Below are 23,944 nucleotides of genomic sequence, written 5' to 3'. Positions count from 1 at the left end.
ACAAAAGAACCACTTGACATTACTATGGGAAATGCCGCGATTGGTTCAAAAAGTTCAATTTTCGTTTGGTTAAACTGGACAGGTCGTGCCATCTAGCGGGTTCCAGTTGAACCGAGCACGCCCGCCATCTCGGAGCCAATGGCAGGAAATTGTTCAATGGCAGTTGTTGTTGCTGTGGCTCTCAATGCTTTTGTTCTGCTCCTATACTAGTGTCGACAGCCACGCAGTAAAGCCGGGCAACGTTGTGCACGGCAAGAGTGACGTGAGACGTTCGGCTTGAGGCGGGTACTTAGAAATGTGCTAACCCGATGGGAACCACTAAAGTGCGACTTGTTTTTCAATATAAGCACTTCCTTGACACAAAATTAAGATTACGATCTTTCTGGACCACTATTTCAAGAATCAACATCGATTTAATAGTTGCCTTTGGTGTCTCTTTAAAGGACGACGCATCTGCGGCATTTTCTTGCGTATTTCTCGTTTCCTGCAGGCTTTCCCTAGATTCCCATATTAGTTTACTTTTGTACAGACTCGCGAATGCGCTGTCCCCTTCTTATCGGCTAGTGGCGCCCTCTAAATAGCTTTCGCAACTCTGCGCAGTCGCCATACAGTGGCACCACGAGACAGCCTTCGTGCACACATGCTCTGTAATGCACGGGTCGCCATCATCCCACAGACTGTTACGCGCGCTTCGTGCTATAGCATCGTTTGCGGTAATCACCTCATTATATGAGACCAGTGGCGAACCCGGTCAGTGCCGTGTACCATCGCACATGCCATATCTGCAAGCACATATATATATATATATATATAGGTTGTATAAGAGGGACAATTAATCAGCTGCCCGCTCATAATAAGTTCACGTGCTACGTGACGCCAAACATGCGCATAAGAGTGTTTTCACACTCGTTGTTTGGCTTATAGATGGCGCTGACTGTCGCTCCTACTTCTAAATTCACAGATAAACCCAAAAAAGTGGATGGAGGGAGGGCCGCTGTGATAGCTCAGTGGTTAGAGCATCGAACGCGTAATTCGAAGGTCGTAGGTTCGATTCCTGCTCACAGTTGGTAATTTTTTCATCCACTTTTCTTTCTTCTTTCTTCTTATTCACATTCCACTGGTTCTAATAACTTCCCCTGTACATTCCTTGGCATTACTGTCTGTTATATCTCATTAATATTGTGTTAAAACACGGAAAAACGAGCCCTTAGGTATACACTTCTTTCCCTTATATATATATATATATATATATATATATATATATATATATATATATATATATATATATATATATGCACACACGGTCGCGTCGTTGTAGTTGCCATTATGGAAAGCCTCCCAACGGGAAACTTAGCGGATGATATCCCAGAGGAACGTTTGGTTCGCAGCGGGGGATGAGATGACAGTGATGGTGTTCTGGGACGTGCATTGTATAGAAGAGCCCACGAACATCTTTCTTTCTTTTTTTTTTCAGCTCCCGAGACGTGGCTGGGCATAGAAAACTAAGCCACCGTCCAAATAGGTCGTTCCCGGAACGGAGCCCGGTGCATCTTCGGGGGCGTATGAGTTATTAGAACGGAAAATCGGAATAACCGAAATGAACAATCAGCAAAATCACAGGGTTGGAAAAAAAAGACGGAGAGAAACATTTCGTGGCGATTTCGCGGTACGTGGAGATGAATAGATGCGTTAACATTACTATTAGTTACATCTAATTACGCTACCTTCTCTTGATAGCAGACAGCGGCGATGATTGTCTGCCACTATAGCGAACGTAACAGGTATACCAGTGAGGGTTACAGTCGCGGGTTCGATTCCCGGCTGCGGCGGCTGCATTTCCGATGGAGGCGGAAATGTTGAAGGCCCGTGTACTCAGATTTGGGTGCACGTTAAAGAACCCCAGGTGGTCGAAATTTCCGGAGCCCTCCACTACGGCGTCTCTCATAATCAAGTGGTGGTTTTGGGACGTTAAACCCCACAAATCAATCAGTGAGGGTTACACGAATAAACGCGGCAGGCCAGCCACACACGGATGATCTCGGCGTCCCACAAAGTCGAACGCGTCTTTATTCACTTGGTCAAAAAAAAAAAAAAAGAAATGTGCATCCCACGTATCATGGGAATCAATGTCATGCAAAGCTTGCGGAGGTAAGAGAGTGTGCACATGTGCAATAACTTTTTTTTATTAAGCGAAACGATACGAAGTGGCTGACATACGTCAAACAGCCGCACATGTTTTATATAACCAGTTTTTTACGGTTCTGTAACGATGCCAATGCAACGTGCATATTAGCAACACCAGAAGTGGTGAGCAGATATGAAGCGCTGGTGCTCGCGAAGATGGTAGCTCTGGACAGTGCTATATAAATCAAATTCAGCGGATGGCGCCTCATTACAATTAGCGTTAACCCGGCGTGACGGCTGCATCACAGGAGTACATATGTAATGTTACGAAATTGCATAGCCAGCATTGCAACCACGGTTGACGTTTCACGAACATAAATAAGGCCCTATTCGAAAAAATAGATCTGAGACCTGGCGGGGTTCCGTAGTGACACCCTTTTTTTTTTTTTCGAAGGCGAGTTTACTCTGGAGTATAAATCACCTGTATACCGAGACGGCTCTGATAAGGTGTGACGCTGAGCAAATTTTATTTTGATATTAAAGTCAATTTTCTCGCGGAGCACCTACCCACATCGACACTAACTCGACGCCAGGCTACAGTACTAATCCTGGTAGCTTCGCGCAGCAGTATGGCTAGTTGTGATGACGTAAAGCGCCAAAACACACAAGAAATGGCAGTCTGCACGTCGCCTCTTGATCGTCTGCTTACGCTGGGCGGTCCCTGTCATCCAGCGTACCGCTAGCGGAGCCTGGAATAGCGTTCGTCCACGCGAACACAAGATATACGCTTATCAGAGCGCAAAGGAATTGTCCGAAGAAACGATGCGCGGACGAGGATACGTTACGAAAACTTGCGCGTGCACATACCACCACCAGATGGCGCCACTAATATCATGTCGTGACGTCACGGTACAGTAGGAAGCAAAACTAGCTTTCAAAAGCATGCTGTAATTGTTTTTTTTTTTTTCAGGGCGCAATCACACTAATCGGTACATTTCCTACGCTCTCGTTGGTTTGACCCATCATCTGACGTAAAAAAAAAAAACACGTGGAAAAATTTTGTGTCGGTACTCCAATTATTGCCACGCAGACTGTTGCGGCTTAATTCGTGCTGGAACCCTGGCCGTCATTATTTGTATTCCTTGGGTCAACGCTGCCGATGTCAGTTCTTTTTTTTTTTTCAGAAAAGGTGGTTAACGATTGAGAGAACTATAGGTACTCTATCTACTCCCGTAGTAGAGTACCTAGTGCATACAGCCGTCCCGCGGTCTCACATTTGACGAAACCTAGTTTATAAAAATATAAGCAGCTGCTGTCAGGATGACAGCCTGTGTTTAGAAAGAGTGGGTAACGATTCAGAATACTAGGCACCCTACTATGGGAGTGCATAGAGCCATCCCATGGGCATCACACGCATGGTCCGTGTGTTTAGAATACGTGAGTAACGATTCAGAGCACTAGGTACGCTACTATGGTACAGCGTTACGCAGTCCCGCAAGATTTCAGTCCATAGCATGTGTTTAGAAAAAAGTGGTTAACTGTGTTTAGAAAAAGTGGATAACGATCCAGAGTACTATGTACTCTACTATGGGAGAGCACAAAGCCGTCCAGATTGCCTATAGATGCCTATAGGGGGGGGGGGTAGAAAAAATGTTTAACGATTTCGAGTACTTGGTACTCGACTATGGGAGAGCAGTAAGCCGTCCCTATAGATGTTAAAGGTTTTTCAGATGTTTACAAAAAGTGGGTAACGATTTAGAGTACTACAGGTACTCTACTATGGGAGAGCTTAAAGCCGTCCCTTTTTACGACTTATACCGAAGGACAGTGACTTCTGAAGCGATTCTTGTATCCTTGTTTTAAAAAAATTTATTTACAGCATGTACAGAACACAAAGGCTTCATACCATTCCAGTAACAGGGCATATACACCTCGGCACATCTATATTTCACGACTAACATCGCTACGTTACAGTGAAGACATTTGCTTTAATATACATGACAATGTTGGCATATATGTAGACAAGAACTCAATGCGATATCATCATACAATGGTATAACGATACAATAGATGCAATGAAACACGATATGTAACAAATGAAATCATATAAAACAACTCAACGGGCGCTGCTTAGCACCAAGTCGGTTGAAAAATGAGTTGTATTCTTTCGTGTTCCACCTTGACGAAAGGGCACGACCAATGCCACAGAAACTCTTGCTCCCCGAGGAAGAAAAGCTCATCGGAGAGGAACGCGAGGATCTCTCGTCTCATTCTCCCCAGTATTGGCCACAAAGCACGCCGGCGGCAATTGGCAGCTACGGCCTCACATCGGTTTCTCCAAAGGCTGAACAGCCCCGCAACTATTGACAGAGCGGAGAAGCGGCTACGCGGAAATCGGCCGTTGGACACGAAAGTTCGCACAACTTGTCCCCGAAAACCAGCATTAACCACGCGCCAAAAAAAAAAAGGCAGGAAATCACACATTCAAACGTCGCATGTCGATTGGTCTCTACCATGACGCAGTTGGGGCAAGTGGAAGTGCGAACCACCTGCCATCGCTGCAACCGATCTCGCGTGGGGAGCAAGCCCCAGCCCAACCTCCAGACAAAGTCTCTGAGATGCCCTGGCAACACTGCGGCAGTTATTGGTTTCCAAGCGCGGTTCATTACAGATTGACGATGCTGGGGCACCAAGGGCCGTAGAAGGGTGGTCATTGTGTCCACCAATTTAGATTCGGCCACCTCTATTTCTTGGCACGTGGCCTCCAAACGTCGGTGAAATGCCAGAAGGGCTCGATAGAAAGACGGCAGTTGAGTTGATCGGGGACTTGGTTAATTTGGCTAGCCGGCCGGAAGACACGTAGTGATGGCCCCAGATGGTAGCAAGCCAGTTTCTGAACGGGCGTACTCGTTGCTCGGCATTCGCGGTAAAGTACGTAGGCACAAGGTAGAAGCCGTGACGGAAACGTCGGGGAATGCAAAACCATCTCGATCACGTGGTTGAGCTAACGCCGAACGAGACAATAATTCTGTGCCACCGGACCAAAAAAATGAACTGATGCAGCTTTGCACTTTCTTAGACACGTAGAGCGGTGGTTTTACAGAATGGCAAAGGTACCAAAATTTTCCTAGGTACACCGTTTGAGTTAAGTATCGGCGTTCCAAGAGGGGGAATTCGAAGTACCTGGCTGCTTTGACATCACTTAGAAGAGTTTGTACAACGGATGACCAGATGCTATCTTGTATACCAAATGCAGTGAAAGTAACTCCCAGTATTGCAATGTTAGGAGATCACTGTAAAGACGACGTAATGTTGATACGACCGCTGGGGTTGCCAATGAAAAAATACTGGCTTTTAGAAAAGTTTAACCTTGCACCGGAGATAATAGCGAAATCGTGGAATGTATCAAGAGCATGCTGCAGCGACTGTTCATTATGTACATATAGAGTGATATCATCTGCATATGCAGCGACCTTTACTTGAGTGTTACCGGGTAGAGGTAAGCCACGAATCTGCGGGTGATGTTCAACGGCCCTTAAGAAGGGCTCTAATGCAAGAATAAATAACACTGGGGAGAGGGGACACCCTTGACGGACCCCGCGCATTACTTTAAATGGGTGACTCTCACGGAAATCTATGTAATGGGTACTTTCTGAATTAGTATACATCGCGTTAATGAGGTCAATGAACTTATCCGGGAATCCAAATGCATGTAAAACATTTAGTAAGTAGCCATGTTCTATGAAATCAAAAGCTTTCTCTTGATCTAATGAAACCAACAGTCCTTGCGCACATCGGCTAGTGGTGTATTGAATGATGTCACGCGTTAACCACGTATGAGTGTGTATTTCTCGGCCCGGAACAGAACAGACCTGGTGGGGAGCAATTATTGTTGGAAGAAATGGACTGATTCGGCGCACCAAAATGTTGGCCAAGAGCTTGTAATCTACATTGAGCAGAGTAATAGGGCGCCAATCTTCTGGTCGCGTGGACATTGGGTCTTTCTTGGGAACTAGTGTTATAAGGCCTTTGTGGAAAGAGGTTGGAAGTGTAATATCTTGGAAACACTTGCGAATGACGCGTGACATAGTTGGACCAATGATAGGCCAGAACTGTACATAAAACTCTGCAGGGAGTCCGTCAGGCCCTGGGGCGGATCCCTTTTTCATTGCGTCTAATGCGCCTTTGATTTCGTCATCGGATGGCGGTGATAGGAGGACGTCATTTGACATGTTGGAATCATGAGGTAAATCTTTTAGCAGAGGATGCGAAGGAACGGATCCTGGGTAACAGACATTAGCACCAGATTGAGCTATTGACTGAAAGTGTTGAGTGAATTCCTGAAAGTCGCGCGTACCCGCAGCAGCTGGGGCGGGAGAGTCCAGCGAGTGGGCAGGCGAGGCTGGTAAACAAAGCAGAGCTCTGCGTGCATACCTTAAGACCTCAGCGTGTGCCCACGGTGCACGTCTACAGCGCCAAGCTGCAGCCGAGAGCAAAGAAGCGCGCATAATACGTTGCTACCTTTCAACGAGCTCCTCTTGCCATGCCCCAATTACAGTGGAAGGACTGGGATCTCGATTGGCAATGCGCATCTTCTGGATTAACATTGACGCATCTTTCGACATACTGGTGCAAAGTCCTCTGCCCGACGCACTGCAATGATGCCGCCACTGTTCTTTGAGGCGATCCCAATCAGCTACATCAGCCCCAATGAGCGATGCGCGTAACGCTCGGGATAATTTCTCTGTAGCCTGAGAGTCCTGGAGGACGCGGCAATCGAGACGCCATGGTCTGCGAATCGTTGGCGTCCCCGCTGGCAGGCGGAGAGAGAACATAACCGGCCGATGGTCGCTAATGTATACTGGTGTCGGTGGCAATGACATTACCCCGGTGTCGTGAACGTAGGTAATGAGACTGGGGGATGCATACACGCGATCAATTCGGCTGCTCGACGCCAAGTATGGGCATAATTACTGCCATGTACACTTTGATGAATGTCACTCAATGCGAATCGCTGCACTAGACGTTCGAGTTCTCTGGCATTCCAGTTTGACCGGCCGCGACCCGGACCTCGAACGTCTGCGTGTGAGTCTAAGACACAATTGAAATCCCCTAAAAGTATCACATGTCGGGAATTCAAAAGGAACGCATCAAGAGATTTGAAGAACGCGTTTGAGTTCTCGCGTGAAATCTTATGTGTTTAGAAAAAGTAGTTAACGATTCAGAGTACTCGGTACTCGACTATGGGAGAGCTTAAAGCCGTCCCCGAAAATTCACAGTCACATAGTGAAATCTTAATATTAACAACCAATAAAGTTCAGCGCCGAATGCAATGCGTGCACATAGTCGCAGTGTTGGCTTAATGCTTGAACCTGGCATCTTGAACTGCTGCAACGCTGCAGTAAATTTCAATTTTTAAATTAACATAGGCCTCGACACATGCAAATGATATGCACACGCACGCTTGTCGTATCGCGCACACATCTTTAATTTGTAACATGGCAATTAATGTCTAGTGAAGCAAAACAAAAATTAGGATTGTACGCTATTTTGCTACCTAAGCGCGCCTCCGTGATACGCAGCACTCTTATACCCCGTATTCACAAACGCTACTCGACTCGACTTCCACCTTTCACTTGACAGAGTTGAGCACTGCGCCACCGCTCGGCTTAAAATGACGCTGCGCTACTCAACAATCGCAGCACATTTTTGCTGAAATACAGTGACGCGCCGTGCCTAGAGATGGCGATCCCATCGGCTTCTCAAGTGAAGGTGAAGCGTCGAGTGAAGGGACGTTCTAGAGAATACGGGGGCTATCACTGCTGCGTGCAGGAGAGGGAACGATTGGGGAGTGGTACAGGAGGGGCGAATACCAAGGAGGATTAAAAAAAAAACAAAAAACGCTGGAGTGGAAATTGTTGCGCACAAGTGAAGCCGTGCCAACCGTAAGATGGTGGCTGTGGCAGCCATCTTACTAGGGGCATGATGAGCTGTTATCGTTCGGCGATTTCAAAGGAGCGTTTTTCCTCGCACCCCCAACGAGTTTACCGTGGGAACCTTTTCGTGTGAGATAGTGCTCAAAGCACGCCCTTGTGTTACTAGTTTTCTTTAGTAAGCCTCAAGGCAAATTTTGTTGGAAATTAAGTCACACATAATCGTCTATATAGGTTATTTAATCGGCAACAACATTCTTTTATTTTATAACTAACGTAATCTATAGACTAATAGACTAAAGTCCCTTTATCTCCAAGTGGCCACCACCAGAAAAGAGCATCTTTGGAGGACAAAAGCTGGCTTCACTATTGCTAGCAAGGCAGTGCAGGATCTTCCACCCCAGCATTTTTTTAGGGGCCAAGCTCCTTATAGCGACACCCGTTCGTCCCCCGTAGTATGTAACAAGTATAACATTTTGACCTCCAAGGTGGTGCCAGTGAGAGACTTCTGTGCGTTGTTGAACAATAAAAAATAGTGCTCAATGTACATGTAAATGGCTGCTAATGGGGAATGAGAGACAGGACCATTCGGCTTTTAGTTAATGCGCAGGCTGCAATCACCATTAGCCGCTATTGGCATGTACATTGAGCACTATCTGACAAGAAACGTTTGCTACGTTATACTCGTTGAGTGTAACCTCCTTAGCTTTAGAAAGGTTTAGCGAGCGTTGAGCCGCAGTGCCATGAATACAATGAACTTTTATATACCGTGAATGAACTCAAGGTGGTTAAAAATGTTAAATAAATACGAAGCGCAAGCCGTAAGAAAGTAAAAGCCGAATTCTCCGCCTCTCATTTCCCATTAGCAGCCTGTACATTGAGCACTATCTGACTGAAAAAGTTTGCTACGTCATACTCGCTGGGCGTAACCTCCTTGGTTTTCGAAAGGTTTAGCGAGCGTTCGGCCGCAGTGCCATGAATACAGTGAACTAGTATATACCATGAACTCGAGGTGGTTAAAGGTGGGAAGTGGACCCGAAGCGCAAGCCGTAAGAAAGTGTGCGTGTGCCACCTCTCGTTTAGTCCTTGGAATGTCCGCTGGATGGCAGTGCTTCTATATGGGGAATATATGATGAAAAGATGCGAGATGGTGGTACTTGGAGTGTTGAATAGCTGGACGAACGGACACATAGACAGATGCATGTATGGACGCATGAACGGACGCAGGGGCGGCTGCATGGACGAACGCAGGGACGGAGGCACGAACAGACGCACGCACGGACGGGCTGATGGACGCATGGACGGTCACACTGACGGACGCATGGACGGACGGAAGCAAGAACGAATGGACGGACGAATTCTTCGCCCCACTCTCCATCATTCACTCCGTGGATATGCTGCCATTTTTTTTAACCTCCTTGGCGAACACCAACCAATCCTTGAAACCATAGCTCGATTCTACTGCTCAACTTTAATCACTCGTCGCGCTTCGCGATACACTTTGGATATCGTGAAGTGTACAGGGTGCTTCCGAAAATGTGTCCAATATCGTGTAAAAAACAGCAAAAGACGCTGTTTGCTCGCTGTCTTGACAGTTGCTCTTTCTGTAGCGGCAGGTGTCCTGATAAGACATCATTTGGAACAGTAATTAGGAAAGTTAAACTACATAACTTTTTAATTATTGGAGTGAGGCAGTTGAATCGATTGGGAGAATAGAAATCATTTATGCAATGAACTGATTGCCGCTTTCAGATTTTGGAAAAGCAGCCTCTAGTTATAAATGCGAATCGATGAATTTTTCACCCGTTCTGCGGCGATACCCAAACCGAAACGCGAAAGAGCGCAACTAAAATGAGGGAGTGTTGTTGTATCAACCATCAACAGATTTCGTTGTGTGGGTGTGTGGGCCGCATTCGCCATTACAGCACGGATGACGCACATGCGTTAACTAATGCGAAATAACTGCATCCCCGTAACCACTGTTGGGAAAGTGACGTCACTGTAGTCATCTGCTTGTTGCGCTCATCGGTCCTTTGGTTTCGGTTTCGGCGCAGAATTTAGGATAACTGCATTATTTCGTAGTTATTACTAGAGTCCACTTTCCCTGAATTCCGAAGCAGCAACGGGTTCTTCGCGTCAGACTTCAGTTCTCTCGTTTGATTTAACTGTCTAACTCATACAATTGATTGATATGTGGGGTTTAATGTCCCAAAACCACCATATGATTATGGGAGACGCCGTAGTGGAGGGCTCCGGAAATTTCGACCACCTGGGGTTCTTTAACGTGCACCCAAATCTGAGCACACGGGCCTACAACATTTCCGCCTCCATTAAGTCATACAATTAAAGAGTTAAAAATTTAACTTTCCTAACTACTATTCCAAGCGATGTCTGCAACTCTATGCAGACACCTGCCGCTACAAAAAAAAAAACAACTGTGAAGACAGCGAGCAAATGGCGTGAGTGGATGCTGTATATTAGTACCATTCGACATGTTACTCAAGCTGAGGAATATATCTCTTCACCGTTTTTTTTTTTTTAACTCGACTCCTCCCACACGGCTTCCTCGGTCACAGCTAAGCGTCGCGGACCTAGATTCGGGTGGCAGACCTAGAGTGCGGGAGACCCCGGATCTCTTTGCACGTCCCCGCACGCAGCCGTGCCGGATCTCATCGGCGCATCGAATGCGGGGACACGACGCTCATTGTTCTCTCGCACAAAAAAGACGGCGACACGGGTTTAACAGAGAGACCGCCCCTTCCCCCCTTTGTCTCTCTTCCCGCCACCAACCACACTCCACCCATTTCTCTATCTCACGCACTCTCGATCTCATTCCCGTACTCGCCTTGTAAGTTCACTAATCACACACGTAAACACGCGTCGGTATACAATTTATCTTCAATACAAAATGCTGAGGCGTCACGGCGACCAACGAGCGCGTGAAAAATACCAGGCCTATCGCATCGACAAAATCGGTGATATGTTCCTTCGATAGCACTGCTCAGAATCTATGCGTCAAAATGAATCCATGTTTACACACATGTACTTGACTAACCGCAATCCGTATAGTTTTCGACATAGCCACCTCGAAGATCCGCTTTGCAGAACAAAATACGGCACTAAACAACTTAAATACATGATCCCTAGTTTCTTAAGCCAACATCCGCAAGTACTTATAGCAACGCGTATGAAGTTTCATCAACATCCCTGTTTAAGCGTGTTGTTAAATCATATTTGTTGACTTGCATGCCTTCATAGTATGAGTACGACCTCTAACATCATGTGGCTTATTACCTGTTACATTATTTAAAAAAAAGAAAAAAAAAAGCTCAATTGTACTATTCCTGTATGTATGTCGCCATCCCTTGCAGATAGCGCTATGTCACGTTTCTTTTTTCTTTATTCCCGTGCAGCGCTTCCACTATTTAGTGTATAACTTCTTAATGATAGTCACAAACCTGTTGGACAGTGCTTGGGTGGTAGGGCCATTGTCAGGCAGTTAATTCTGCCCTTAGCCGTACCGTCCCTCGACATGTATTATGTTGAAATAAACAATTAAATTCAAATGAACTTTCATATCTTTCACCATAGGCGTGCGCAGGTTTGATCTCAGAGGGGGGGGGGGGTAGCAGCACCTTCTTCTCTATTAAGTCAATTCACGGGGCTGACTTTGCACCTAACCACCAGTCACAGCCCCCTCCTCCCTATTATGTCAATGTAGAGAGCCGACTTTGCGTCCCCCGGCCTTCTCGCCCCTGTGCGCACGCCTGTCTTTCACGTGAATACATGATAGGGCTTTCATTCTTCAGTTCAATGCATAGAATCGTTAAGACATGTCACCGTTGTCCTCTTCCCTACTTTCTTTCACGACCCATGCGCGTGTAATGTGTTCCCTTGTACGGAACAAAACTGATTGTAAGTGAACCCTCGGTCCGTATCTCTGCCTTTTTGCTGTGGTTCACGGCGTTTCGAGTTTGTTGATAATACGTCATTCGGTGCTTACACCATCCGCAGCTTGGAGTGGGAGATGAATGGAAATACGGAAAGATCCAGACAAACACCTATCTGCGCTATAGACACATTCCACCGGACTTTACGTCACGAAAATGCGGTGGCGCTGTTTTGGTAGGCAAAAGACGCTCTGCCTATACCACATTTTCTGCTGGGTCTTCAATGATACATGTCAGTCAAGCAACGAGAAAAAAAAAACTCCCAAGCGTTTCCCCGAGGGTGAACATGGTTAAGTGCGAATGCACGGGGTGGTGCTATTGGATTGGATTGGATAAACTTTTATTTGGTCCTCCAAAACACAGATCACTGTGTTGCGGGCAGCTCCCACGTGGGGACTGAGATTCCAAGCTCCTCAGCCGCCTCGCGGGCTTGGTGGACAGCCCAGAGCTGATCTGCCAAGGACGAGCTGCGGATTGCCGCCTCCCATCTGGCAGAGGTGAAGGGGTGGTGCTATGAGGGGGAGTAAAGTTAAAATCCGTTGGCATTCGCCAGTGAGTTAACGTAAACTTCCCCGTGCGATCACATTGCGATTCCCAGGAACCATTAGACCCTCGCGGGAAATCTTGGCGAGTTTACGCGTATATGTGAGAGTAAATTCGCACTATAATGATGTTTATGTATTTTTTTATTACGCTCGGAACGTAGATGGGCACGTTCACTATCTGTCCCTTAATGCCGTACTGACCGCGTCAGCCGCCTGATGCTCACGAAGGGGAGTCGAGGCGAGATGAGGCGCTCTTTCACCGGGTTCAGATCGGGGAGGTCCGTGGGACGAGGCGGGTACGCGTAGCCGTGGCTCTTGCCGAGCGGCGGAACCCGCCCGGCCAGCAGGGACTCTCGGCAAGACGCACACACCCGGAACGCACCGAAGGGAGCCAGCCGCGGGTCTTGCGCATCCTTGTCGTCGCATCGGTGTTCGCCCGACCGTCTTCCGAACTCGTTCCAAAGAACCCGCAACGCGTTCAACCTGTTGGTCTCGTTCCTCACGCCGGAAATGCAGCTCAGGTTGTTGTCAAACCACAGCCGGTCACACGAGCGCCACTTTGTAGATCGCAGCTTCCGTCACAGCCGCTAACTGAAGTAGTCGGTTCATCACATATTACACGTGGCGTAAGCGAAACGCAGATTTCGTTTAAAGTCTCTTTGTATCCACAGAAAGCGCAAGAAGCGTTCGAAGCAGTTCAGCATTGCGAAACGCACAAGGCAAAAGGAATTTTCATAAGATAGTTGCCCTGTATCGCCAATCAGAATTGACAGAAACATTACGAAAAGACAAATAATAGCCTCAAAATGCTCAGGCTCTCAAAACAATAGGTAGGAGGAATGTATGCTTAGATAGCATGGCTGCTTACGACAAACGTTTCCACGGCGTTCGGGTCGATGAATTCATCCGGAAACCACACTAGTGAAGCAACAAGCTGTTTTTGTGGAGATCTCTAAGTGCAGTTGACTCGAAGCTGGTGCGCGTGAAACGTAGTGTTTTTCGATGCCTTGACTAACCTTCCTGAGACACTTTCTTCGGAAAACAAAGCGAGCTTCCCGAGTGCTACAAAATGTCAGTTTGTTAATCCACCTCACACGCTTCCCAATTTAGGAATCACATTTATTATCTCGCCGCCGCTTTACAAACATTGATACCAGTACTCATTGTAGAAACGAACTGGATTGGACAGGAACAGCTATTATCGGTGTGCGCGTATAGTAGCCATGCATATCAAAGAGGAGATAACGGAGCTATGCACCGGCTGCAGCCTATCGGATTTCAAAGCTCTCGGCCTTACCGGAAGCTCCCCTCTCCTTCCTTCCCACCCTCTTTCTCACCTTCTCTACATACCTTTCCCAAATACCGAGCGCAAGGGCTGCTTAGCTTAGGTTACGTCCGACCCAACCCGATTCATTCAGTGCAACTCATAGACCCCGTTAAATGTTCGAAAAGACAAAAAATCGGCCCGAATCTACATGTTACACTGTAAATGTCGTCGAAAGACGATAGTCTTGCGTCTGGAGATAGTGAACAAAACGTTTATTTGATGTTATGCGCAAGAAACTCGGTGAATGGTATTCTGCAGGCGCTGCGTTAGAGTGCCTCGAGCGTGTGGCGGAGGCGAACCAGCGCATCTAGGCACGTTAGACACAAGTGCCATCTGGCAGTTATCTTCGAAAACGAAGGCGTGCAGCCCGCGGAGAAAGATGCGCGTCAGTCTCAGAGGCGATAAGGTGTAGAACGCAAAGCGACGGGCAGGTGCCACTACCGTGACGTCGTAGCAAAGCGTTGGAAACACCTTTTTGAGCATCGCGTTGCACTGTCAGCGCAGCGTGATTAAACGCTACATTCCTTAGAGTTACTTGTGTGTGCCTCTTCTAGTATAAAGGCAGACATAGAAAACATCGAAGCGTTGTTGTGGCGCCTCACATATGCGCAATAATTGCTTTTTAATTGACAATCGCACAACTATGAACGCGTAAACCTTGAGCAATATTGGTGGGCGCTGCGAATGGGGTTGGACGTTTGGAGCTGTTTGAGGTATCGTTAGGGCGGACAAACAGACAAATGTACAGACAGACAGACAGACAGACAGACCTAAATTTTTTCCGTCAAATGTCCCCAAGAAAGGCTATCGTCTTTAAAACAAAATGAGGCAGCTTTGCTCTGGTGGTGCCACGCCTGATAGATGTGTGGAGCTGGGCAGTTTTATTTGTAAATTTTCGGTTTTATGAGCGAAGCTCCTTAAGGCGTGGGCTGTGCGTCCCCTGTATGTAGCCACCTCTCGTTCAGTTCTAAGTATTACGCTATAGCCACCGCCCGATCTAAAGGGTACAGCCATATCCGTCCGTCCATCCGTCCATCCGTCCGTCCATCCATCCATCCATCCATCCATCCATCCATCCATCCATCCGTCCGTCCGTCCGTCCGTCCGTCCGTCCAAAAGATGCAAGATGTTATAAACTAGACGGCGGTACGTGTAGTTGATTATGAAAGATGCGAGGTGTTATAAAATAGGAATGATGCCACATATGGCGCGTGTCATCGTTCGATATAGTGCGGCGACGTACGCTATGGGGAGCGTTGCAATAAAATCGAGTGGGCAAAATGTACGGAGGATTCATGGTTTACCAGGTTTACCTCCGGAGCTTCGCCCACTCATCATCATTCACTTCGTGGATATGGCGGCATTTTTTCTCTTTCTTTACTCTTCAGATTCTTTTTTTTTCTTTTCCAGTTTCTTCCTCTTGACGTTTCAATTTAGTTCTCTTTTCCTTTTCTTTCTTTTTTTCTCGGTCGTACTATTTCTGACTTCCTCTTTTTTTTTTCTTTTTCCTATTTTGTACAAGGTTTTGCCTGCGTTACGCCAAGCGATGACAACATACGTCACCATGAAAGAGCCCAGGCTCCTAGAGTGCTCCGGACTTGAAACAACGCGCCCGCACCAAGCCGAGCCCAACGAACACCGCTAGAGTTCCGGGCACGTTGCCCTAACACCACTTTCAAATACGCAGGAACAACGGCGCCATCTTTCGATGCCGCAATGAAACGAGCGCTGCACTGTCCCCAGGGGCACGCACTGCAGTGGTCACTGCCGCGCGCATTCCTCGGTGATTCGAATACATTGCCCAATTTCGACGGAAGGCTGCGGCCATACAGTCGCAAGGGCCAATCACCGTTAACAATCGCATACTTTACGAGATGCACGATTAACTTGACTTTGTTATAGATAACATTCTTCCATCACGATGATAGTTGAGAACAAAACGACGACACAAAGAAAGACACGAAGGACACGAAGTTCTCGTGTCCTTCGTGTCTTTCTTTGTGTCGTCGTTTTGTTCTCGCTCTATAACTATCGTCATGCCATACCAACTATATCCCAAGCTGCCACACTTCTTACTTCCATCACTGTTGAGGAACGTTAAAAGAGAGAGATGGGAGAAAAAGGGCAGGAGGGGGAGGGAGCAAGGCTGTTCGTCCGAGATACAAGAGCCAAAATTAAACACACCTTTTTGCTCTTTCGATGAATGTCACGCAATCTGCATGCACAAAAAAGTGTATTTTTTCTTTTGTAGCGCGCGCGTGTGTGCGCACGTGTGCGTAAAATTCAAAGATACATTGCATTCGTTATATTAACTTACGGAACATGAAAATGTATTCTACATTCGTCCTCCGCTCTCCGGTCTCGGTGAAATAACGGGAAGAGACAACAAAGTATCGAAATAACTAATACGAATGGGAATACGCAGCCCAACATAATGCGCGCGCTTAGCGCACTGTGCACAAGTGTTTTGGTATATCTAATGATCTCGTCGGGTTTCGTCTTTTTGTTTTACTTTTTTTCCCTCATTTTTGAGAAGTCTCCCAACACCGTCCGATCATATATATACGACGCACTCTGCGCGTTATTCTCTGCCAGCTTTCAATCGCAGGTCGTGACGCTAGCAGGGTGGTCATCGCAACGTCGCCAGGGCGCCCTATGGGCTTTTGATCGATTCGTACGCGCCAGACGTCATTTCTGACTCGTCTATTTACTGTCATGTGCAGCCATGCATTCGCAAGCAGGACGTCCCTAGAAGCGCTACATTAGTTACCGCGTGTCACCGTTGTTTCTGGGCTGTTGTAAATACACGTGACCCCACTGCTCAAGAAGCGACGTCAACGGGCCACAGCCCAGGAAAGAGGTGTTTACCCTATGTGTTGATGAGTGTATCGAAGGTTACCACGTAGTTGGTTAATATGTAGGGTTTATTGTCCCGAAACCACTATATAATCAGGAGAGACGCCATAGTGGAGGGCTCCGGAAATTTTAACCACATGGGGTTCTTTAACGTGCGCCCAAATCTGAGAACGGGAGTATACGGCATCTCCACCTTCATCGAAGGTTACAACCTAAGCTTAAGCATAAGCTCCAACCCCAGCCATAGCTGTCCTACACGGCGAACGTTTCGTTTAATCACGCGCGCTCATTTCCACGGCTTCAATCACTTTGCGCGTGAATCGGATAGATGATAGGACCGTATACAGACGCATGTTCATATTATAGCTGGTTCTATTTTTTAGGGGCGAAGCTCCTAAAGGTGTGGGTCTGTTCATCCCTATAATATGCATGTACGTGACCGGCGATAGTTCCCCCTTTGAAAACTTCACAGCGCTTCGTCCTTGCAAACATCCCACTACGCCCCATCACCAATCCACCACTTCACCGACCATAAAGCCTTTATAATGAAGGGGGAAGGGAAGCGACGTATAGCTGCCACTTACAAATAATAACATTTTCTGTACAAATGTATACAGTGTTTGTTACGGCTTTGATGATGTAATGGGCGATATTCGCAGAAGGTTCACGGTTTCGCGATGAAACCTTCCAGCACTTCGCCCGGCCCATCATCATTCACTCCGTGGATATACTGTGATTTTTTTTGTAAACCTGAACGTCTTTGGTAATTTCATCATAGATTCTGACATCACTTTTGAGTCCAAGTAGTATTTAGGTATGGCCAGGTTATTCGAACACGGGCCACGTCAGGAGGCTAATCACCTCCTTTCGTTCTGACCACGGGCAATGATTTTGTATTATCTGAAAAATGAATAAATTAACAAAGGGTTTTTAGTTTTCTATATGCGTGGGTATTTCCGTTAGCACGAATAAATTACTTATGGCTCGAAAAAAAGACAGCTGGCACGACTCCTTCACATAAGTGACCTACAAAAGCGCCCATGTTTCACTGGCAGAGGTAGGTTTTATTGTATCAATACTGATTGTTGGCATAGTTGGTAGTTGGTGTTTCTTTACTTTGTGTGTGTGTGTGTTATTTGCGGCCAAAGCGTGTCACTATAGGTTTTATTCTTGGGGCGTAACCGATACAGGTGGCGGGAAAGTGATACTGCCGTACAAGGAGAGATACGAAGACAAGACAGTATACCCGCTGTATCACTATCGAGTTTACAGTAAATCGAGGGCCCTTGAACGCTAACTGCTGCTGCTTCAGCTTGCCCTTTTATACTGCTGTCTTTCATGAAAGTCTCTCAATGCTTCTGCGTTACTGAACACTGACCCGAATGCCTGGAAAATAGACATGCTACACAGCTTTCTCGGTTATGCGTTTCTGTATCCTAAAGAGCACGGCCGCGCAACATCCGGTCACGCTCGGGAGATTCACGTGACCTGAGCAGACACGTCATCGATGACGTCACTGGTAGAGGGGCACATATCCGTCAGCTCTTGTTCTGGCAGTGGTGACGCCGAAGAAAGATAAGATACTAAAATTTTGGGGTATTCACGTCCCAAAATCACGATCTGATTACTAAAGACGCCTTAGTGAAGAGTTCCGTAAATTTTGACTGTACCTGGGGTTCTTCAACGTGCGCTTATTAATCTGAGTACACAGCCCTTTAGCAATTTCCATCTATTGAAATGTGACCGCTGCGGCTGGGACGCAACCACGTGACCTTCGGGTCACCAGTTGGGTACCATAAGCACCCGCCACGCCATGTGGCGGGTGCTTATGGTACCCGCCACACGGCGGGTACTATACGTTCTGTGCTATAGTTGGGTACCAAAAGCACCCGCCACGCGGTGTGGTGGGTGCTTACGGTACCCAACTATAGCACAGAACCGCAAGGCGGCGTGGCGTAGTTTGCAAGCCCAACGCCCAGGCCACCGGTAATCTACGCCGTGCTGCTTTGCGGTTCTCTGCTATTTTGCCCTCCGGCGCGATGGTCTAGTGCTTATGGTGTACAACCACTTACGCTGGCAAAATAGCGGTACTTACGCAACGCCAGTCAGTACCTTTCCCTCTGTAGGGTCCAAATTTTACGGCGGTCGTATGACGTCACACGTGACGTTTCTTCGAAAGTCACGTGACTCGCCCACTTGTGACCACGGCCGGAAGTTTAGTTATCGAGACGTTGAGCGCACGGAAACACGCTCTTCTGCCGGCACGCACGCGAGATAGCGAGATTGCATCTCGCACCGCGAAGCATCACGTGTTTTCCGCGTAGGTGCGGCAGCTTGGGCGCGTTTATTGCGCAAACCGGAAGCCACCCGGAACTCGTAATGGCGATACGCATGGCGCGCCTTACGTCGGAAAAGTTATACATATTTCCGTACAGATTGAACAATGTGAAATCGATGACGAGGGTGCGGGGAAAGGGAGGGGGGGGGGGGGGGTGCTAGCTTCAGATATAGGCTACGGAGCGACACCAAGTCTGTTATTAAGTTGTCGCGGCCATCCGAGTGAATGATGTGACCTCCAAAGTAAAGCTCCCTTCCGGCACAATGGGCGTGGCACCGAGAGCCGATCGGGAAATCGACGTTATACTTCGTCAGTCGAGGTCACCACAAATGAACGCGAATGCTATACTGCCTAACGTTACGCCAGGCCGAAAATTACGGCTCTAAGTGGCTGCAATGTTTGTACGACGCATGCGCGCGGTATACGCCTGTAAAGGTGACACGTGCGTTTAACAACGCGCGAAGCTTTCAAAACAAAAGGTGGATTTGTGGTACGCCCTTTGTTTACAAGTTTATGACCACTCATTTTACTTTTCTAATCACGGGTTGGCAAATATTGACTCCGCGCGTCCATACGTAATTATTGCACATTGTCACGCTCATAATTTCAAGAACTCGTTTAATGATTTCAAGAACAGATCTACTTGCAAAGTCGCGAGCTTAAAGTCATGAGGACAGCCGTTTTAGGCAAAGTTCGCTTATCTACCCAACATTTGCATTTTGGCTTGACTGCAATGCCGTAGCAGCTCCGGGTAAATTTAGCAAGCGAAACAGATAGGTACAGTCAAAGTACATACGTCGCACCAAGTGAAAACTAAAGATAATGGGCTGTAAAGTAGCTGTACAGCGCAACTGTACACAGGGAAACATGCGATATGACGGCTAGCAAAACGTGCAAAAATTAGCTACGAAAAGGCAAAAGAAAAAGTGTATTTTTGCCGGTTTGGAAGCCTTCCAGGTCTAGATACGGACTACAAGAGAAACGATGGAGGCAACGGGGGAAGTGAATAGACAAAGAACAGTGGTATGCGAGAGCACGGGACACACCCAATCCGATGCAGACGTTGGTCATCGATAAGCATGCCTCGGGTTTCGCCGAGTCGCACACACGAAGTCTATTCAGGAGCAAACTTTTTTTTTTCAATTTGCCTCCAAGTTTGCTGTAGCGTCACCATTTTAAGGGGGCACACTAGCGTGAGCAAACCAATCACGTATACAGTCACGGAGAAAAAAAAAAAGATTGAGAACGAGAAACGGCAAGCTAGAAGAGGAGCTGAAGGTGACGACTCAAAAGCACGCGAGATGGTATACTTTCACCCATTACAGTTGATTGATTGACATGTGGAGTTTAACGTCCCAAAACCACCATGTGATTATGAGAGACGCCGTAGTGGAGGTCTCCGGAAATTTCGACCACCTGGGGTTCTTTAACGTGCACTCAAATTTGAGCAGACGGGCCTACAACATGTCCGCCTCCACCGGAAATGCAGCCGCCGCAGACGTGATTCGATCCTGCGACCTGCGGGACAGCAGCCGAGTATCTTAGCAACTAGACCACCGCGGCGGAGCTTACAGCTATAGAATTACTGTGTATGCTACATCTAGGCAGCAGAGTTGCGCGTCTACGTTCGGCCAGCAACCACAGCTGTGCGAAGACGCGCTATACCCTTTTGCAGGCGACAAGCTCGAGCGCGTCGCCGATCGACGTGCCTGGCGTGTCGCAGACCGGCGATGAAGTTTACTGGTTATAGACAGCGTCATTCCAGTTCACTGCAACGGTGGCTTCGAGGATTACAACAATTGGCCTGAGCGTCAGCTTCTCCGCAACGCACGGCTGAAAGCGGTGTTTGAAAAAGACTTTAAACTCTTCTTCCTAAAGGTAAGGAGGTTTAAGTAACTTTACCTTCAGCATATAGACTGAAAGTCGCAGCACCCTTTCAGTATAGTTAAGGTTCTGCACAACTATACGACCTCACTATACGAGAGTGCAAGCTAAAATTATGCTCTCATTAAGGTCATGATATGACTGCTGTGTTTTACGTGCCAAAACTATACGATGTGTTTATGAGGGACGTGACGGCGAAGGGCTCACATGACGCGTATACTGGCAGTAACTAGAACGAGATCACCCGCTTTAACCAACCTCACTTTGCACCCACTCCCGCTGTCCGTAAGCAAACTCTTAATTAAAGCCGCGTAAGGAAACCCCAGGTGGTCAAAATTAACCTGAAATCTTCCAGCGATGGCGTGCCTCATAATCAGATCGTGCTTCTCGCACGTAAGTTCATAAAACTATTTTTGTATTTGTTGTTGTTGTTTCAGCGTCACCTGCTACGCTTGTCACTCACACTCGCCCAACTTTTCCTTTCAAAAGTCGGCTCGTTAATTATTCTTCATTAAGGGACATTCTGTGAGAGGCTGCCATGTAAACACTCACAGCGTCTTGAGATGCAGCGAAATGTGGCTTTTCTGCGCGAGCGACTCGGCACCTGAAACTTTTTCTCTGTCACTCTCTCTTTCTCTATATTTACGCTTTTGTGCACGAAAACAGTGTCCGTGGGTAACACAAACACCGCCGACGGCTGCCTTAACGGTTGCAAAAGCGTGAGCGGTTCATATGGAGCACGCCGAAAGAAGTGACCCGTCTTCTCACTTCTTTTCTTTCTTTCTTTCTTTCTTTCTTTCTTTCTTTCTTTCTTTCTTTCTTTCTTTCTTTCTTTCTTTCTTTCTTTCTTTCTCTCTTTCTTTTACTCGTAGTTTCTGTTGGACCTCCCTTTGTGCCCTTATTTCATGGCCACACCTTTTTTTCTTTTCCGCGCTATAGAAGTTGTTCCGTTTTCACCGGCCGTATTTTATAATCAGAGCAGCATCACACACTCCAACATTCTCTCGCAGCACGCACAAAAGAAATGCGTGCGCCAGAGCGGAGCTCCACTAACTTCGCTGAAAGGTGACTCCGTTTGCGCGACCACCCAGAAGCTGATGCTATAGTTGTCCAAAGGCACCCCCCCCCTCCCCTCTTACCGCACGGCACGCAGGCACGTACGATCGGCGTCAAGTGAAACACCGAACAGTGACAAGCCTTCGGGCGTCAAGTGAAACACCGAACAGTGGCAAGCCTTCAGGCGTCAAGTGAAACACCGAACAGTGGCAAGCCTTCGGGTGTCAAGTGAAACACCGAACAGTGGCAAGCCTTCGCAATGGTATAGCGCGCGCCGTCCACTTATCACCATGGACAGGAACGCATATATATGCATGCGCAGGGCTGCAGAACAGGATGCGCGCGCCTGTCCATTGTGATAGGAGGACGGCGCGCACTATATACCATTGCGAAGGCTTGCCACTGTTCGGTGTTTCACTTGACGCTGATGTTACATACACACTTTGCGTGTCGCATTTTGGTCAAGAGTGGGACATTAATAGCCAGAAAACTTGTGAAAGCCTATACCATATCAGACGGAAAAGGAATGATTGTGTCACTGATATTACCGCATTGTTTCGCAACAAAGAAAACGAATATTTACCCCCGTATTCCAGATCGTCCCTTCACTCAACCTTTCACCATAATTTGAGAAAGCCGATGGCAGCGCCGTCTCTAGGTAAGGCAAGTCACTGCATAACAGCGATCATCTGCTGCGATTCTTGAGTAGCGCAGGGTCATTTTGAGTCGAGCTGTGGCGCAGTGCTCAACTCTGTCAAGTGAAGGGTGAAAGTCGAGTCGACGAGCGTTTGTAAATACGGGGGTTAGACCGATGACCGATGTTCGACCTTGTTGGAGCGTCATAATAACTGCTAGCGCTTGAAAGGGTAAGGACAGCGAGGAAAAAAAACGCACTCGTGTTTTGTTCTTTCTGTTGTGCTTGCCCTTTCAAGCGTTTTGCAGTTACGGATATTTAGCTGTGAACTTCTAATCCTGGCTGTGTCTAATCTGGATCCTGGCGTTATCTATGATGGGCGATGCGCTTGCTTGTTGTACAATGATTATGTGGGCAATTTTTCCTACAATAAATATAGTTGCTTCTAGCGCTTGTATAGTGATGTTTATGTATTTATATTTATTTATTTATTTACAAATACTGCAACCCCATTAAGGATTTCCACAGGACGGTATACGAATATTTGATACAACTAGTAGGGCAAACGAAAACAATGCAAAAAAAAAACTACATGTGGTACAAAGTGTATGCCGATATTGATGAAACACGCTTCAAGTATAATTCAAACAACACGTCAAATACAGTTATCAACACAACGAAAAGGAAAATAAGCTAGTTACACAATATGGGACATGAAGGAATCCAGGGATGGCTGCAACACCACATGGTTGTGGACAGTTGATTCCATTTATGACCCTGGCAAAAAATTAGTACTTAAAGCAGTTGTTGCGAGCAGTGAAGGGGGTGATTGTTATTTATTTATTTATTTATTTATTTATTTATTTATTGTTAGAGCATGTCGCTGTCTTGTAGCATGACGAGTTGACAGGGAGATAATCTCGGCAATATCAACGCTGTTGTGTCGCTTAATAAGTTGATAGATAAATTTCAAACTGAGAACACGTTTTCTCTGTGCCATGGTTGGTATATTGGCTCTTTTTAGCAAGGCTGTCATCGAAGTGCACCCAAAGCTGTTGTATGCATATCGAACCACCCGCTTTTGAATGCCTTCTATTTTATCGATGTCTTTTTCGGTGAACGGATACTAGACTATGGATACCTAATCTATTACAGGCTGCACAATTGCGTTAAATGCAAGGAGGCGAACGTCGGGAGTTGCGAATCTCGAAGCCGGTCTAAGGAAGAAAAGCTTTTGATTGGCAGAATTATACACATTATTGGTGTGTTCGTTCCATTTCAGATCATTACGAATCCA

At 47.0% G+C, this 23,944-nt stretch overlaps 1 protein-coding gene and 1 non-coding gene across 6 annotated transcripts in view; one reads left to right on the top strand and one right to left on the bottom strand.

Annotated features, from left to right (window-relative positions):
* Nucleotides 1-23,944, bottom strand: part of Rbp (RIMS binding protein) — a 419,392-nt gene that overhangs the window by 385,920 nt on the left and 9,528 nt on the right. The gene's annotated exons all lie outside the window — the stretch shown is intronic.
* On the top strand, nt 994-1,066 carry TRNAT-CGU (transfer RNA threonine (anticodon CGU)). The gene has a single exon. It is a non-coding gene; the product is annotated as a tRNA-Thr (tRNA).

Source organism: Rhipicephalus microplus, chromosome 3 (assembly GCF_043290135.1).
Source record: "Rhipicephalus microplus isolate Deutch F79 chromosome 3, USDA_Rmic, whole genome shotgun sequence".
NCBI classification, from domain to species: domain Eukaryota; kingdom Metazoa; phylum Arthropoda; class Arachnida; order Ixodida; family Ixodidae; genus Rhipicephalus; species Rhipicephalus microplus.
This window is presented reverse-complemented; position numbering and strand designations above follow the sequence as displayed.